Source organism: Sciurus carolinensis, chromosome 16 (genome assembly GCF_902686445.1).
Source record: "Sciurus carolinensis chromosome 16, mSciCar1.2, whole genome shotgun sequence".
NCBI lineage: Eukaryota > Metazoa > Chordata > Mammalia > Rodentia > Sciuridae > Sciurus > Sciurus carolinensis.
In genome coordinates this window covers 58,054,024-58,070,084 of record NC_062228.1, presented here as the reverse complement: position 1 = coordinate 58,070,084, position 16,061 = coordinate 58,054,024, and positions in this window count along the sequence as shown.

The window sequence follows — 16,061 nt, the reverse complement described above, 5'->3', positions numbered from 1 at the left end:
CACCTGAACTATTCTCATTCTACACACTTGATATTTGTGAAGTTTAATTTGCTTTACTTACTAGAGTTAAAATAACTGCAAGTAGGAGTTCTCAGTTGTTCTTCCTATGCTACAAGAGTAAAATGTCTCCCACAGCCCAACTTCAAGAGCTCCGAAAAAAGTCTGGTGTGGATGTGCATGCCTGTAGTCTCAGCAATTCAGGAGGCTGAGGCAGGATGATCCCAAATTCCAGACCAACCTCAGCAATTTAGCAAGGCCCTAAGCAACTTAGTAAGACCCCATAACAAAAAATAAAAAGGGGCTAAAGTTGTGGCTCAGTGATTAAGCATCCCTGGGTGCAATCCCCAGTACCAGGGGTGGGAGGGAAAGAGCCATGAAAAGTTTAGAGGCAGAGGCCCCCAGCCCCATCCTGCCCCAAAGACAGCCCCCCGGCCTCCTGTCTCTTCCCTTGCTCTGCAGGGCCTCCAGGGAGGCCCTTGCTCTTCCCTTGCTCTGCCCCCCTCTTGGGAAGCTGGGACTGGGTAGATCTGGGATGAGTCCAACTCCAGTAAGCAGAGAAGAGGCCTGGGCCCACTTCCCACCATCCCCTCACCTCTATGTTGTTTTTCCCCTCTGAGTCAGGACAGGCCACCATCAGTCACCACAACCTGAGTGTCACCAGGGGTCTAGAAGGAGGAAGGTAAAAACCAGCACAGACAAGTTCAGAGGTCTTTTTTGTATGAGCCTAAAGGATGACAAGTCCTGGCTCTGGGGACATGAGGGCCCCTCTTAACACTTGCTGGGACAATAGACAGGTCCTTCACTGGTCCCTGAGCCCACCTTCCTTTCAAGAAGCAGATATTATAGGAGACTCCGAGGTGAGCAAGACCTTTCCTGAGTTCAGATCCCAATGACTGAGCTGGAAATAGAATCAAGGTGGAAGATCCTTTCATTTTCATCTTTCCACCAGGTGAAATGCTCCTTGACCCTCGCAGCTTGGGTGCTAGCAAGGGGCCCACATTTCTCAACCTGCAGTGCTCCCATAAATTCAGAGAAGAAAACAAGGACATGCAAGGTGGTCTCCATAAGCATGGAGGTTGGTGGTCTTGATGAATGCAGAGTTAGATGCCTCCGCTCTGCCCGCCCTGGAATGGCCAAGGTAAACTCAATCATCACAGGCAACGGGCAGCAGTAGTAGAGGAGGTATTTCCGCTACGAGTCTCTTGTCTGCCTTGTTCTGTCTGCACACATTACTTTCGGTTGGCTTTGGAATGTGTTTTTTTTTTTTTTTTTTCACTCATCGAATGTGATGTGTCTATGACTTCCTTCGGTGGACACAATGACAACTCACTCAGTAGTATTGAGAAGCCACCCATGGCCTCCCTCTTGATTCCTGCTCAAACCTTCTCCAAAACCTCCTCGGGATCAGGAGTAGAAGATCACCTAACCTGATTCTGCTCGTAAGCAAGCATCAGACAAACTCGAATTGAGGGATTCTATGAAATAAGTGGTTTGCACTCTAAAAATGTCAGTATCATGGAAGAGAAGGGCTGAGGACTGTCCTAGGCATAATTCCGGATCAGATCCTTGACTGGAAAAATGTTTTTGCTATAAAGCATAGTATTGGCATAGCTGGGGGAAATTGAAAAAGGCCTGTAGGTTAGATCACAGAAGTAGACCCATGTCGACTTCCTGATTTTGGACATAGAGGCAAACGTCCTTGTTCTAGGAAATACACACTGCAACATTTAGGAGTAAAGGGGATTGGGTCAGCAACACACTCCCAAACAGTTCTGAACAATAATAGGTGCTCGTGTGGTACTAAACGTGAGTGATGGTGACGACACCAATGTGATGAAATGCCACAGCTGGGAGACCTGTACGGAGGGACACAAGAGCTTTTCTACCATTGCTACTTTTCTATGACTCTAAAATTGTTTCACATAAAGTTACCCTTATTTTTACACTAACAAATAGGGGATTAGGTTTTAGAGTCATACAAAGTACCAAGATAAACAGAACTGTCCTCTGAAAATCCCCTCCCAGGTAAGAAACACCCCAAATGTCCATCCAGAAGGGATCGGTTACATATATCATGGAGCAGCCACCAGGAAAATGTGTTTCCCTGGGAAGTTTTGATTTAGATCAATTATGATTGACATAGAAACTGTATTAGATGCATTTTTAAATTTTAAAAAGCAGATTACGACTTGTATGGTGCACTCCCATTTTTGTAAAAATATGTGTACCAAGTGTCTGGGAGGATATAGAACCCAATCCCCACATGTGCTGTGAGAACAATGGCACAGCGTTTGCCTCTCAAGCTCAAGACCTTGGGTTCTGTCCAAGAAGGAGAAGCGGTGGGGGGTGAGATAGATGGCTTTTATGAAGTCTTCTTTTACATTTTCAGGGGTCATGAACTCTTTATAAGGAGCACACAATATCATTGTTGTGTCCAAAACAATGAAATCATTTCTATCTTTAAGAAGCACTAAACATAGTCCTAAACCATACAGCAAAACCTAATTAAATGTGAATGGAATAATAAAGATAAGTGGCAAAAGAATTATTGTCGAAGCTGAACGATGGGCATATGGGATTTTGTGATGTGAGCTTCCCTACTTGTGTGCATGTTTGAAAAATTTCCCTTTCCACTCAATATCTAATCAAATAAAAGAGCTCCTTGCATGGCTCCCTCCCCCGAGGCCTCCCACACTCAGCAACTCTTTCCACCCAGGTCCATCTTCAACTCCACACCCGGGCCCCAGCTCAAGCCTCTCTTCTGCCCGTACCACCAACCCAGCCTCCTCTGGCCTCCAGCTTCCACTCCAGCCCATTTCCAAGTGGCCCCAGGGCTGCCCTTACTTATAGCCCTCCATGGTTCCCCAGTGTCCCAGCACCAATTCCCAGCATCTGCACTTTGGCGACCCCACCATTTCTGTCCAGTGTTACCTCACCTTACTTGCCAATCACGCTCTGTGCCAAAGAAACCCACAGGTCACTCTCAGGAAGCAACTCCCTGGCCCTGGGCCTTTGCACATGCAACTCCCTGCCCCTTTCCCCAGCAGTCAAATTCTCAATTCATCCTTAGACAAAGTATCATCTCTCCTGGTGAATCACCAAAAGTGGTTGACTGCTTTCTCAGAACCTCTGAACACTCATTCCAAACACTCACTTGTTTATATAATTAAGAATATCTATTTCCACTGGCAGTTGTGCATGCCTATAACCCCAGCTACTCAGGAGTCAGGAGGCTGAGGCAGGAAGACAGCAAATTCAAGGCCAGCCTGGGCAACTTACCAAGACCTTGTCTCTAAATAATAAGAGCTTGGGATGTAGCTCAAGGGTAGAGGTCTCCTGGATTCAATTCAATAAAGTACATACTCATAACCAGAAGTACATACTCAAAACTCATGGTACTGGCATTTCTAGATGTGTTTTGGGGGTGGAGAGAAGGGCGCAGCAGAGAAATGGTAGAGGAAGGGCCTATTTCTTTTGGTTTTTGTTCTTTTTAGTTATGTGTCATGTAGTTTATTCTACGTGACAGTAGAATGCATTTTTAAAAATAATTCTTTTTTCTTTTTTATTTTGGTAGAATGTATTTTGACGTATCATACATACATGGAGAAAAACTTCCCATTCTTGTGGTTGTACATGATGTGGAGTTACACTGGTCGTGTATTCATATATGAACACAGGAAAGTGATGTCTGATTCATTCTACTGTCTTTCCCGTTCCTATACCCCTTCTCTTTCCCCGACTCCTCCCTGCTCAATCCGTGAACCTCCACTCCTCCCCACTTCTGTTAGTCAGCATCCAGTTATCAGGGAGAACATTTGGTCTTTGGTTTTTTGATATTAGTTTATTTCACTTAGCATGATAAGTTCTATCCACTTACTGGCAAATGCCATAATTTCATTTTTCTTTAAGGCTGGGTAATATTCCATTGTGTATATGTACCATATTTTCTTTATCCATTTATCTGTTGAAGGGCACCAAGGTTGGTTCCATAGCCTAGCTATTGTGAATTGAGTTGCTATAAACATTGATGTGGCTGCATCACTGTAGTATTCTGACTTTAAGTCCTTTGGGCACTTGCTGAGGAGTGTGATAACTGGATCAAATGTGGTTCCACTCCAAGTTTTCTGAGGAATCTCCACACTGCTTTCCAGAGTGGTTGCACCAAACTGCAGTCCCACCAGCAATGTATGAGTGTGCCTTTTTCCACACTCGTAAGGGCCTAGTTCTTAGATCCCAGATCCCTGGCCTTTCTGCTTTATCAGTAACTTTGTCCTTCTAACCTGGGGTCCTCCTGCTTTCTAAAGTGGAAAAGCCTTCAGCAGAACAGCCTCAGAGGGGCTCAGCAACCTTCACAAAGAATGTCTCAAGGACTCCACCCGCCTCCACAGAGTGCCCAGGGACGTGCCGACTCTGCCTCCCTTTAACCAGCCTCAGGTCCTTCCAGCAACAGAAACCATCCAAGTTCAGGTGCAACGATGAGAGCAAAAAGAAGGGGGATGGTTACAGAGACGAGAGGAGTGGAAAACATTAATAAGAACTTTTAAATATCCAAATAGAGTTCTTGAGCTAAGAAAGGACTATTTGGGGGAACTGGGCTTGTAGCTCAGTGGTGGAGCACTTGCCTAGCAGGAGTGGGGCACTGAATTGGATCCTCAGCACCACATAAAAGTAAATGAATAAAGGTATCATGTCCATCTACAACCAAAAATATCTTTTAAAAGAAGGACTATTTTGCTGCTATTTGGGTTTGAAACAAACATGGAATCTCTTAAAATTATTTCAAAGTTTTCCTTAAGACTCCACAAACAAAATAAATGATTGTATTTACAATTGTAATAAGAGTTCTGCTAATGCTGAGAGAGTAGGTGAATTTTCCCTTTCATTTCCTTCTCTGTTCTCTCGTGCCCCTGGCAATTCCACAGGTGCTTAGAACTCTGAGAGGAGACATTTCCTGCCTGGTTAGGACTCTGAGGTTGTAAGACGGTGGTACAAGTCTTTGTTCCTTTGTCCCCCTCTGTGCCTTCCTGCTACTTGGTCCTGGATGTAGGTGCAGACACAAAAAGTGAGCACACCCGGTAACTAGGGCCCCAAATTCCAGCTAGAGGACCAAACAGGGGAGGGGGAACCAGCAAGTACCAGAGAGGTAGAAACCTGGGAAAGGTGTCCAGGGAAGTTTTTTGAAATGAATTCCTGGGCTTGTCTCTGAGAGTCACACGTGTGGTCTGAGCCCTGAACAACATTCCAAAGACTCTGAGAACAAAATTCAGGGACATACCACTCCATGTTCCAAATTGACCAGTGGGTAGTCCACATGGAAGACACAGCAGAAAAGCACAGATCTGAGAAGCACAGTTTGAAATAAGAATGCACAATGAAACCACAACCCACAGCAGTCTGCTCAGGACCTGTGGCCGGAAGCAAACCAGGTGAATGATCTGTCTAAACAAAATGTCAACACGCCACACAGGATTTAAGCAAGCCCAGAGCTTCATAACTTAACATTTAAAATGTCCAGGATACAAACAAAATAAATGATTGTATTTACAATTGTAATAAGAGTTCTGCTAATGCTGAGAGAGTAGGTGAATTTTCCCTTTCATTAAAATCACTCACAGTTCACGGGAGAAAATCAATAGGCACACAGACAATGCGAATGTTGGAACTGAGAGACATACGGCAGTGATTAAAGCAGAGTACAACAACATGTCTCACTGACAGAACAGGAGTCTGGGAAACGTGTGTTGCAGGTTCCTTAGAAAAGGGTAGGAAAAAAAAGGAATGAGGAACTGAGCATCAGCAAATAATATCCAACAAGAAGCCACCATTTTGGTGTCTCAGCATCTGTTTCCACCAATCTACCCTTATGTAAACTCTTGTACAGCATCAAAAACAACACCATGCTCCCATCTACTAGCATGCTGTTAGGGTAATGGGTGCAAATATCCACAAAAGACACAGCTCTGAGTTCAAGCAAAGGTTGATTGACAGAGAGTCTGCCAGGCTGCTCTGCAAGGAGCAGCAGCCTGCAGGAAAAACTTCTGAACTATACAGTCATGTACAATGGAGTAGTTAAAGAAGAACCAGTCTGGCCCTGTGACTGTTACTTGACATCTTTGCTGTGGTTTCTGTAGTCAGGGACTCTATTGGTGTGGGCCTACGTGAAGGCCATGCCTGGGTGGGCAGGTGCTGATTTTCAAAATGGAGTGACTTTGGCCTAAGGACCTAACATTCCAGCCTTTTGTCTAATAATGATAAGGGGTGTCATTTGTTCTAGCTTCTTCAAGCTGAACAGGGGCGAAGAAGGGTTTAGGCTGGAACTTCGAGGAGGGGGCTATGTTGGCTCATTAAGAGTTGGTTTACAGTCTCATTAGTGAGTGCCTTTACTCGATCTTGTAAAAAAAAATTTCAGGCAGTTTACCAGACAAGGTCCTAATAAGAATAGTATGATGGGTGTAAGGAGAGGGCCCATCAACAGGAGCAGCCAGGGGAGAGACTGGCCCAAAAGGTTCCAGGGAGGTGACTGCTGCTATTCCCTGCGGCATTTCTCAATGTTCTCCCAGGGTTCAGCTATTTTTCCTTGGACTAGTCGGAATTTGTTGAAGTAACAGCATTCCTCTCTTGGAAAGTCACAGGTGCCTCCCTTCTCTACTATTAGTAAGTCAGTGGCTCTCCTGTTTTGGAGAACCACATTGGCTAAGGAGGTGACTTGGATTTGAAGAGACTCTAGGGAATATGCCCCAGTGGCAAAGGAGGGTAGGTGCAGCTTTCACCGTCAGGGGCTAGTTGTACAGGTTAAAACTTGCACTTAGGAGGGTGATTGGAAAAAGGTTGAAACTCATTGTTTTTACTCAGGGATCCCTTGTTTCCCAGAGTTTCAATATTTGCTGTGGCTCCATTTAGGGCTTTTTTGCGATGGGGGAAGGTCTAAGTTTAGGGCCCATTGTCATTAGGAAAGGGTGTGCTGGGAGAAGTTTAATGTTTGGCCAGTTTCCTCTCCCTCCTCCCATGCCACACTATTCCTCTGTTTTTCTTGGGGAGTTGTCTTTGAGGAATATCATTCTCCAAAACCCTTCATTCCAGACTCTAAAAGGGTAGAGAGAGTCGGGGAGCCAAGTCAGATCTGGCTGCTTCAAGCTGAGAAGGGCCAAATGGGGGGACTCGCCTTTCAGAGTTCTGGAATAGAGCATGGAGATCTGTCGGGGAGGGGTGATTGGGGAGAGCCTTGAGGTCATCGTAGGCAGAGTTCCCCTTTGTGGTCCCAGTGGGTCAGGAGGTGAGCAGGAGAGTGGTGTCCATGTGTTCCAGGAGATGGATGGGGCCGGGCAGGGAAGCTTATTAAGAAATTGTTCCTATACAGAATTAAGAATAGGCAGGGAAAGGTTATTACAAGTACAGTGAATCAGGCGATTATAAGAAAGGGGATGATTGATTGATTTGCTAGATCTAGGAAAACAATTTTCCAGTGTCAAAACAGGACATGTTCTTCTAAAATACCAGGAATCATGCACCTCAAGTACAGCAAGCATGATTAACTTTGGAACCATAATTTCCTGGTGTTTTAACCATCCCCATCCTGCTTGACAAATTATACAAAACAGGAACCAAGATAAAATTTACAGTATAGTTATAGCCAGTAACCCAGCTACATGTGTAGAAAAATATTTAAAAGGATCAAGAGAAGAAATTCCTTCAGGTAAACTGCCCCAAACTTCTTCATTATTAAGAGTGGGCACTTTTGCATTGGTCATGGTCAGAACCTGAGATTGTAATTTTAACACATTACACATTGTTGTCCAGACAATAAAACATAGGTACTTAATACATATGCTGTGAGATAAAATTCTTTATGAAAGGAAATATTAATATGGGTAACATTTTTAAACTTATTATATTGAAAATTACTGTTTGAGATTTGAAAAGTTTCCTGAGTCAGACTTATTTTCCATATTTCGGGTGGTCCTAGAGCTGTTTAACCTTGTCTCTCAACACTCCAGATTGGTTTACATAGGAAAAGCATTCTTCCCTGATTGGTTGTAGGATGAAAGATGTCAGGGAGTCTAATTGAGTTTGTAAAGTCAGTACCAAATCAGTGACCCATTGGATATCTGCAATAACCTGTGCTGACTATTTTTATAGTGAATAAAGTTTCCTAACCCTGCTACTCCTGTGTTAATCCTGGTGGATGTTTTTAGCCCTATGAATAAGGGAATATTTGGGGGGCAGGCAGCTCCTGCAACTGGTGTCTGCTGTTATTGGAATGGGTAGGCTTTGGTTGTGGGGTAAAGTGTCAGTCTGAGGAGTAATTTTGGTAGGCAGGGATACATATGAGCCTCCAAATGGGGGAAAAAACACATAATTTGGGGACATCTGGGTAGTGGGACTGACACAAGTGTAGGTCTTAAGTTCCAATAAAGGAACAATTGTCTTTCTTTTTAAACCCAGTTATGTCTGTATTTTAGTTATAACTGGTTTTGCTAGGTATTCAAGACCAACCTGGTCAAACTGACCTTACTCCTATCTGTTGTTAAGAGCCAGCCGAGTTCCCACAGTTGTCACTCTTGAGGAACTTAAGAGCAGCTTCTTAGCTCCTTTAGTGCCATCAGCTAGGTAGGGTCTCCTTAATGAGGTGGCTTCCCTTGGAAGGATCAGGAATGTCTCCCTTTTCCAATGACTCTCCTCTTTGCAGCAGGAGTACTGATTGGCTTTCTGTTCTCCAGTGGTTTAATCAGTCTCCCGATCAGGAGGTCTTGTGGCCCAGGGGTACAAAACTCATTAGAGAAGTTCTCCCATTTCCTGGATTCAGGCTGACTCTGAGGGCAAGAGTCAAATACTGGTTTCTGGGCCCTTTTGTGTTAATCTTGATTTTAAACTTGATCTTAAACAACCAGCAAGGCAGTCTCACCAGTCTTAAAGTAAGAATACTGGGCTTTAACTTTAATCTCTATAACCTTACAGTCATTTATCCATTTATTTAACTCAGGTCTGTATTAGTACTGGAAGTTACCACTCTATACTATCTGTCCTGTAGGTGATGGCTTATTATCTCTAGGTTGTGTGTTCTTGAAGCAGTACCTCTGCAAAACATTAGCAGGTAACAGTTTTTACAAAATGAAATTGGCAAGAGTAAAAACATATTCAGTGTGCATGATAGCTACCATGAATCTTGACTGAGTTATATATTATATCCCCTATTTGAGATCACAACAAAATAAATATTTTGAAAACAACTTTAAATGAGCAGAGTCTGGCTTACTGTGGAGCCATTCTAACACACAATGAGGTGGGAGACAGAGCCTTATCTCAGGTAAGGTGGGGCTCTTCACAAATCTTGGGTAAAGTGTTCTAATTTTGAAGCTGATTTTGCTACTTTCTTAAATTTCATTTTACAAAGTTTACCTATATTGTTTCCTGAGTCTATTTGAACATTAGTTTACACCATATAACGTTATATCTAAAACATGAATCAAAGAAAGATTGAAAGAGCTTTTAATTTTCCTTTTGTGTGGAAAAGTGGCAAAATTCTTTCATGTTTCATGATATTAACCTTTAAACAGATCAGGCTCTCATTATCTTTTAGAAATACATTTACATTTTTATCCCAGTATAGAAGGTAACATAAGGTTCAGGTCCAGTTATAGAACATTAAATGATATAAATAAATCCTCAATAAAATTCACTATTCTTATAAGTTTAAGATTATCATTACAGACAGTTTAGTTTAGAGAATAGCAACTTGATAAAAATATTCTTTTAAATTTTCTGCTTTAAAGGCCTGTATACCTGGAAGATATGAATACATTTAGTATGCCATACTAATTTTTTTATATTAACCAAGTTTAGCTTTTAAAGGGAAATTCAGACTCTGTAATGTAATTATTTTCTGTAAGAGAGAGAGAGAGAGCCTTAAAACCATTTTTTCTGTGTTGCAGTCCAGAAGTTTAAAAGGGACACCTTTCCCCCTTCAGTCTTAGGTTAGTTGCTCGCTGGGCCTGCTGGCTACTGCAATTTACATTCCAGTGCAGGCTGCAGTAAGGCTAGGCAAGGGAAATTTCTGCCTAGGCTTTTTAACCCTTTTTTTCTCTGGCTGGTAATCAGGTCAGGTTTGGATGCAAAAAATTATGAAACATTATCTCCCACTGCTTTTGAGGGCTGCTATACTATACTCCTTGGTGAGACATGCCACTGGATGTTGGTCTGGTTAGGGTTATTTTTCTCTCTCTCTCTGTGACAAGCAGATTAAATTTTTGCTCCATAGGTAAGTTGAGGGTAGGAACTTGAAGTAAGGGTTTTACATGACTTTGGGCTGGGACCTCACTCCATTTGCCATTTTGAAATAAATGATTTTTAATTTTTTGAGAATTTCTTGATCAAAGTTTCCATATTTGGACTTATGGAAGGGAAATGAAGGGTGAGGGAGGCTTGAAATTTTTAGAGGAGGTCTCTCCCCATTAAGGGAGTGGGGCAATGAAGCATATTTAAAAAGGAATGGGTTAAAGGAGCTCCCTCAATGCTGAGGGTTTGCTATGCATAGGTTGGAAGTTATTCCCTCTACCCTGACTATAGAGATTTTGGAAGGTCGAGTTGGTCCCCAAAATTCTGGCACAGCTGAAAAAGTTGCTCCCATATCAATGAAGAAAGAAACTGGCCTACCTCCAACAGTGTCGGTTACCCTGGGGTCCCAGTGGGTGATGGTCATCAGGACAGAGTCCTGGGCACCTTCAATCCGCAGAGTTTTGGCCCCTCACCTCGTTGGGTGGAAAGACAATCGACTCCCCAGGGTCCGTCCCTTTTACATTTAGGGCACAGGCCGGGAGGTGGTCTGGGAACAGGGCATGTATGGGCCCAGTGTCCTTCCTGTTTGCACTTGAAACAGGGTCCAGGAGGTGCCTTGTGGTGCCCTTTATTGGAAGCTGGACCTTGGGTTTGCTGTGCAGGGCCCATGCTGAAAGTTGGAATTTGGCTTTATCTCTTTTCTCTTTGTCTATTTTATGTTGTTCTTCTCTATAATTAAAAACTTAAAAGGCACCATTAAGGATGGTTGATTGGGGCATTTCGGGGTCTTCCTCTAAAGTTTTTTCCAAATATCTGGGGCTGATTGGGAGATAAAATGGGTCATTGGGATGATAGTGCCCCCTGGGGGTTGTGGGTCAACCTTGGTACAGTGTTGAAGAGCCTCTGTAAGACGGGAGAGAAACTGGGCTGGATTCTCATTAGGTTCTTGGCTAATTTCCCTAAGATCATCAAAATTAACCACCTTGAGTGGCCTTTTTAAGATCTGCCAGGAGACCGATAACGGCCATCGTTGGTAACCCAGTCGGCTCCTCCGAGGGAGCTGTGGCAGCTCCCACAGGGTGAGCGGGGTTGGTTCGGTGTGTCCCATCTGCGTGTTCTCGGGGCAGCCCGAATGCTCTGTCTCTCCTCAGGAGGAGGGTAGAGGAGAGACTGATGCAGATACCAGGCCATGTCGGATGGTAGGACTGGGTAAGGTCCTGGGATTTAGTATGGGAATCAGGATCAGTAGAGTAGGAACCGAAACGCTTCTCGGTCTGGGAGAGGTTAGTGAGCGGGAAGGGACTGTGACCAGGCAATGCGGGGGCTGCTGCTGGAGCCACCGGGTGGGCCCACAAGAGCGGGTGTGAGGAGCAGAGAGGAGGAGGAGAGGCGGGAGTCGGGGATGTGGTGTTGAGAAGGCGAGGGGGGACAGAGATGGGAGAAGATGGGGAAGACGGGTTTCTGTTTAGTGAAGGTGTGTCTGAGGAGATGAAGGTGTGGCTGAACGAGCAGACGAGGAAGCATAGGGTGAAGAAAGTTCTTGAGGTTGAGAAAGTGAAGCGTGATTTGTGGGTCAGAAGGGGAAAGTCGTTAGGATTGGGAGGTGAAAGGGTTAAGGGAGAGCGAGTGGGACCGTGCTGGGGAGCAGGTCTGGCACAGAGGGGCGAGAGCGAAGAGAAGAGAAGGCTTGAACATAAGGGATCTCTACCCTGTTGCCGCTACGGTGGCAGAAGTCATATAGATCCTGTATGATGGTGGGATTGAAAGTCCCATTCTCCGGCCATGAGGAGTCATTGTCTAACTGATATTGGGGCCAGACTGTGTTGCAATAGGAAATGAACTTTCCAGGTTTGAGATCTGGAGTCAAATGGAGAGGCTGGAGGTTTTTGAGGAGACAGCCAAGGGGATGGGGGTCATGGAGAATTTTAGATTGGGCAGAGCCCATAGCTAAGAGTTCTCAGGAAACTAGAGAAGGGAGACAGGAGAGGAAGGGGCGTTCCTGCAACCTCTCTGATTTCCCACGTAGGAGCAGACCGTCAGTGAGGGTCCTCACGGTTCCTGACAGGTCTACCACCAAAGCTGAGGGAGACTCTGACCCAGCACTGGGATTTTTGGAGAGAGAGAGAGAATGAGAGAGAGGGTGAGTTCAGGGCCACCACAGAATTGTCCAGAGTCAAATTCTGTGGTGGGCGAGGAGGTCAGCAATGGCAAGAGGCAGAAACACCCTATGGTGGATACTGGCCAGGGAAGAGGGGGCAAGGTCAAGGGGGCTCGGATCCCTGTGAGGGAGAGTCAGCAGGCAATGAGTGTGGATCCCCTCCCAGGTTTTGGCACCAGAATGTTAGGGTAACTGGCACAAATATCCACAAAAGACACAGCTCTGAGTTCAAGCAAAGGTTGATTGACAGAGAGAGTCTGCCAGGCTGCCCCTCTGCAAGGAGCAGCAGCCTGCAGGAAAAACTTCTGAACTATACAGTCATGTACAATGGAGTAGTTAAAAAAGAACTGGTCTGTCCCTGTGACCGTTACTTGACATCTTTGCTGTGGTTTCTGTAGTTAGGGACTCTATTGGGGTGGGCCTATTGGGAAGGTCATGCCTGGGTGGGCAGGTGCTGATTTTCAAAATGGAGTGACTTTGGCCTAAGGACCTAACAGAGTGCAACTATTCCTTCTAAACAGGAAGTTGTGCAGGTGCAGGGGAGCATACTTGTAATCCCAGCAGCGCAGGAGGCTGAGGCAGGAGAATCATGGGTTCAAAGTCAACCCCAGCAACTTAGCAAGGCCCTAAGCAACTTAGCAAGACCTATCACAAAATAAAATATAAAAAGGGCTGGGGATGTGGCTCAGTGGTTAAGTGCCCCTGGATTCAATCCCTGGTACAACAACAACAACAAAAAAAAAAAAAAAAAAAGAAAGTTGAAGTTGTCCTTGACTTCTCTCAGAAAAGTAGCAGTTAACAGTGGCTTTGACATGTGTCGGAATTTCTCATGGAGCCTCCTAGTCCTTTATGATGATTCCAAGCTAGATCCAGTAGAGATGGTGGCTGCATGTGCTTAATTAGATTCCTCCATTTAGACACTTGAGTTTAGATGGGGGTCACTTCAAATGGTTATGTACACATGTAATATAAAAATTGAGTTCATGAACAAATCTCTGCACTTAGTTCCAGAGGGAGGCAACCCACGGGACTGTGTTGTCCTTGGAGTAAAGTTCTGAGCATCTAGTCCTGGCCAGCGAGTCTGTTTAAAGGTGTGCTTCAACCAGTCCTGGGGAGCACTCTGGACTGAAAGGCAGGGCAGCAATGCCATGGACCCTCGGTCACCATCACGGAGGATGGCATGAGTGTTCCACTGGATTTGCCCCTCTTGGAACCGGGCTGTCCCACTACTGAACAATGCTGATTTTTTAAGTTTTGCAGGTCAAGTCCCCAGTAAGCCAGTAGTTTGTGTAACGTAGAAGGCACAAACATCTCTGCATCTCTCTGATGGTTGCTAAGTCCTTAGGGGCCAGGTTTGTTGAGTCCAGGAATTGATTTCACCTTATTTGCACGCTAATAAGTTAGCCTGTTCCTGTTCTATCCACAAAAGACACAGTTCTGAGTTCAAGCAAAGGTTGATTGACAGAGAGAGTCTGCCAGGCTGCCCCTCTGCAAGGAGAAGACACAAGACTCCTGGGTCAGAGACAGAGGACCTTATTACTCCCAGCACAGCAAGAACAGTAAACGCCAGCAGGTCTGCACTGACTCCCCTTCTCCCCAGATTCCACAAGGGCCTGGACAGACGCCTGCACACACTGTGGAGAGGAGCTGCGATCTGGGTGAGTCTGCTGCCTTGTAGCCAGCAATAAGCGAGCCTCTCTTCGTGAGGCAGGAGATTTGCCTCGTCTCTTAAGGTTGCTTACTGCCTAAGCAACACCAAAGGAAGAGTGACAGGGGCCTGCAGGCATGGCACATCCCGCAGGACACACAGGACCAGGACATCAGTGGAGGACATTCTCCCAACAGTACTCCCGCCCCTGAACTACCTCATTTCTGCTTCTGGCAAATTTTCACGTGGCGCTGGCCCTCCATCAGTCACTCTCACAGAGGCTGCAATAAAATCTTATCAATTTTTTTCATTAGGCATTTAATCAGGACTACTCTCAACAGGACCCCAAGCAACAGGGTGAGTCCAGCCTTGAGCACTGACTTCAATCATGCCCAAGTGACCCAGACTCAGCCTATGTGACTCAATCCCAGGGGAATTTCAGACAGCCAAGACATGGTCTAAGGCTAGTCCATTGTCTGTTATGACTTTCATAAAGAAGTTCAAACTGACCCTGCTCTTTGGTTTCATTACCAATAATTATAGGGTGACAAGGGATGGACCCCAAAGCCTCTCCCAGCCCCATGGGACATGCCATGGCTCACCTTCTTATACATATGCATATGACCTGGAAAGCTACCATCACTGCAGTTTTGTGGCCAGACTTGACCTGGATCATGGTCACTTGGTCCTGGTTAAGCCACGTGTGTAACATCCGCAAGCATTTTCGAGCTAAAATGGGAGTCAGCCAACTTTTTCTGTAAAGGACCAGATAACAAATATTCTGGGTTTTGTAGGACATATGGTCTCTGTTACATATTCATCTTTTATATATATAAACACAGACATAAAACTCCTTTAAAATATAAAGACCTTTCCCAACTCGTAGGCCGTACAGAAACAGGTCGCGGGTCAGGTCAAACAGGCTATAGTTTGCTGCTGCTTGAACTAAGGACTTGAGAGTCCAACCAAAGAATCCTGGAAGCTAACAAGAATCACGTTTGCCACCCAGAGGGCAAACTGCCAGGCCGTCCCATGGGAAGAGAGGTGCAGCATGCTCAAGAGTGGCCAGGAAGCAAGGTCCTCAGTTTTCATAAGAGGTTTCACTTTGGTCTCAGTCATTATTCAAGAGGAAGTCAAGGAGAGTTGAAGTCCCTCTGGGGACTGTCACATTCAGTGACCAAACGGTCTGAGGTGTGTGGACCAGGAGAAGTGTGGAAGGTAGAGTCAGAAATCCTCGCTAGGTGCCTTGGCACACGCCTGTAATCCTAGCGATGTGGGAGGCTGAGGCAGAAGGATCCTGAGTTCAAAGCCAGCCTCAGCAACTTAGCAAGGCCCTTTCTCAAAATAAAACAAAAGGGCTGGGGTTGTGGCTCAGTGGTTGAGCAACACTGGGTTTAATCCCTGGTACCAAAAAAGAAAAAGAAAAAAATGCTTCCAGCAGGTTTTTGGGGAGACTGTTCCAGCATTGAAGAGGGCAATGTGCCGTCTCACACAGAACCTGAAATTGTAGCTGTGACCAGTCTTCTGAGTGGGCACTGGCCTTGGATGACTGCTGTCCCCTAGTGGACACCACAGTCCTTGACCAGAACCAAACCAGCCAGTAATTTAGGGGAGCCTCTGTGCACTGAGGTCCCCACAGCACCTGCTTGCTTCAGGCTGTGTGGGGAGGCGGGGAGGTGAGGCTCTCTGTGAAGGGTGGTCTCTACTTTTCCACACAAAACGGAGAGGACGTGAGGACCCAACCACGGGAATGTATGAACCTTAGGCTTAACCGGTTCCAACTTCACAGCCGTCAGTCTGAGTTGACCTACCCCCAAATGGGGATGTGAGGCCGGGGAGTCAGGCGCCACGGTCTGGGTTTCCCTTCAAGGACAACTTGATGGCATTAACAGCTGCCTTTCTCAAGGGGCACATTTGGTGGCTGCATCAAGCAGGGGGGCTGTGGTGCTGGGAAGTGGCCTCTTTGATTTATCCTGCAGCTAT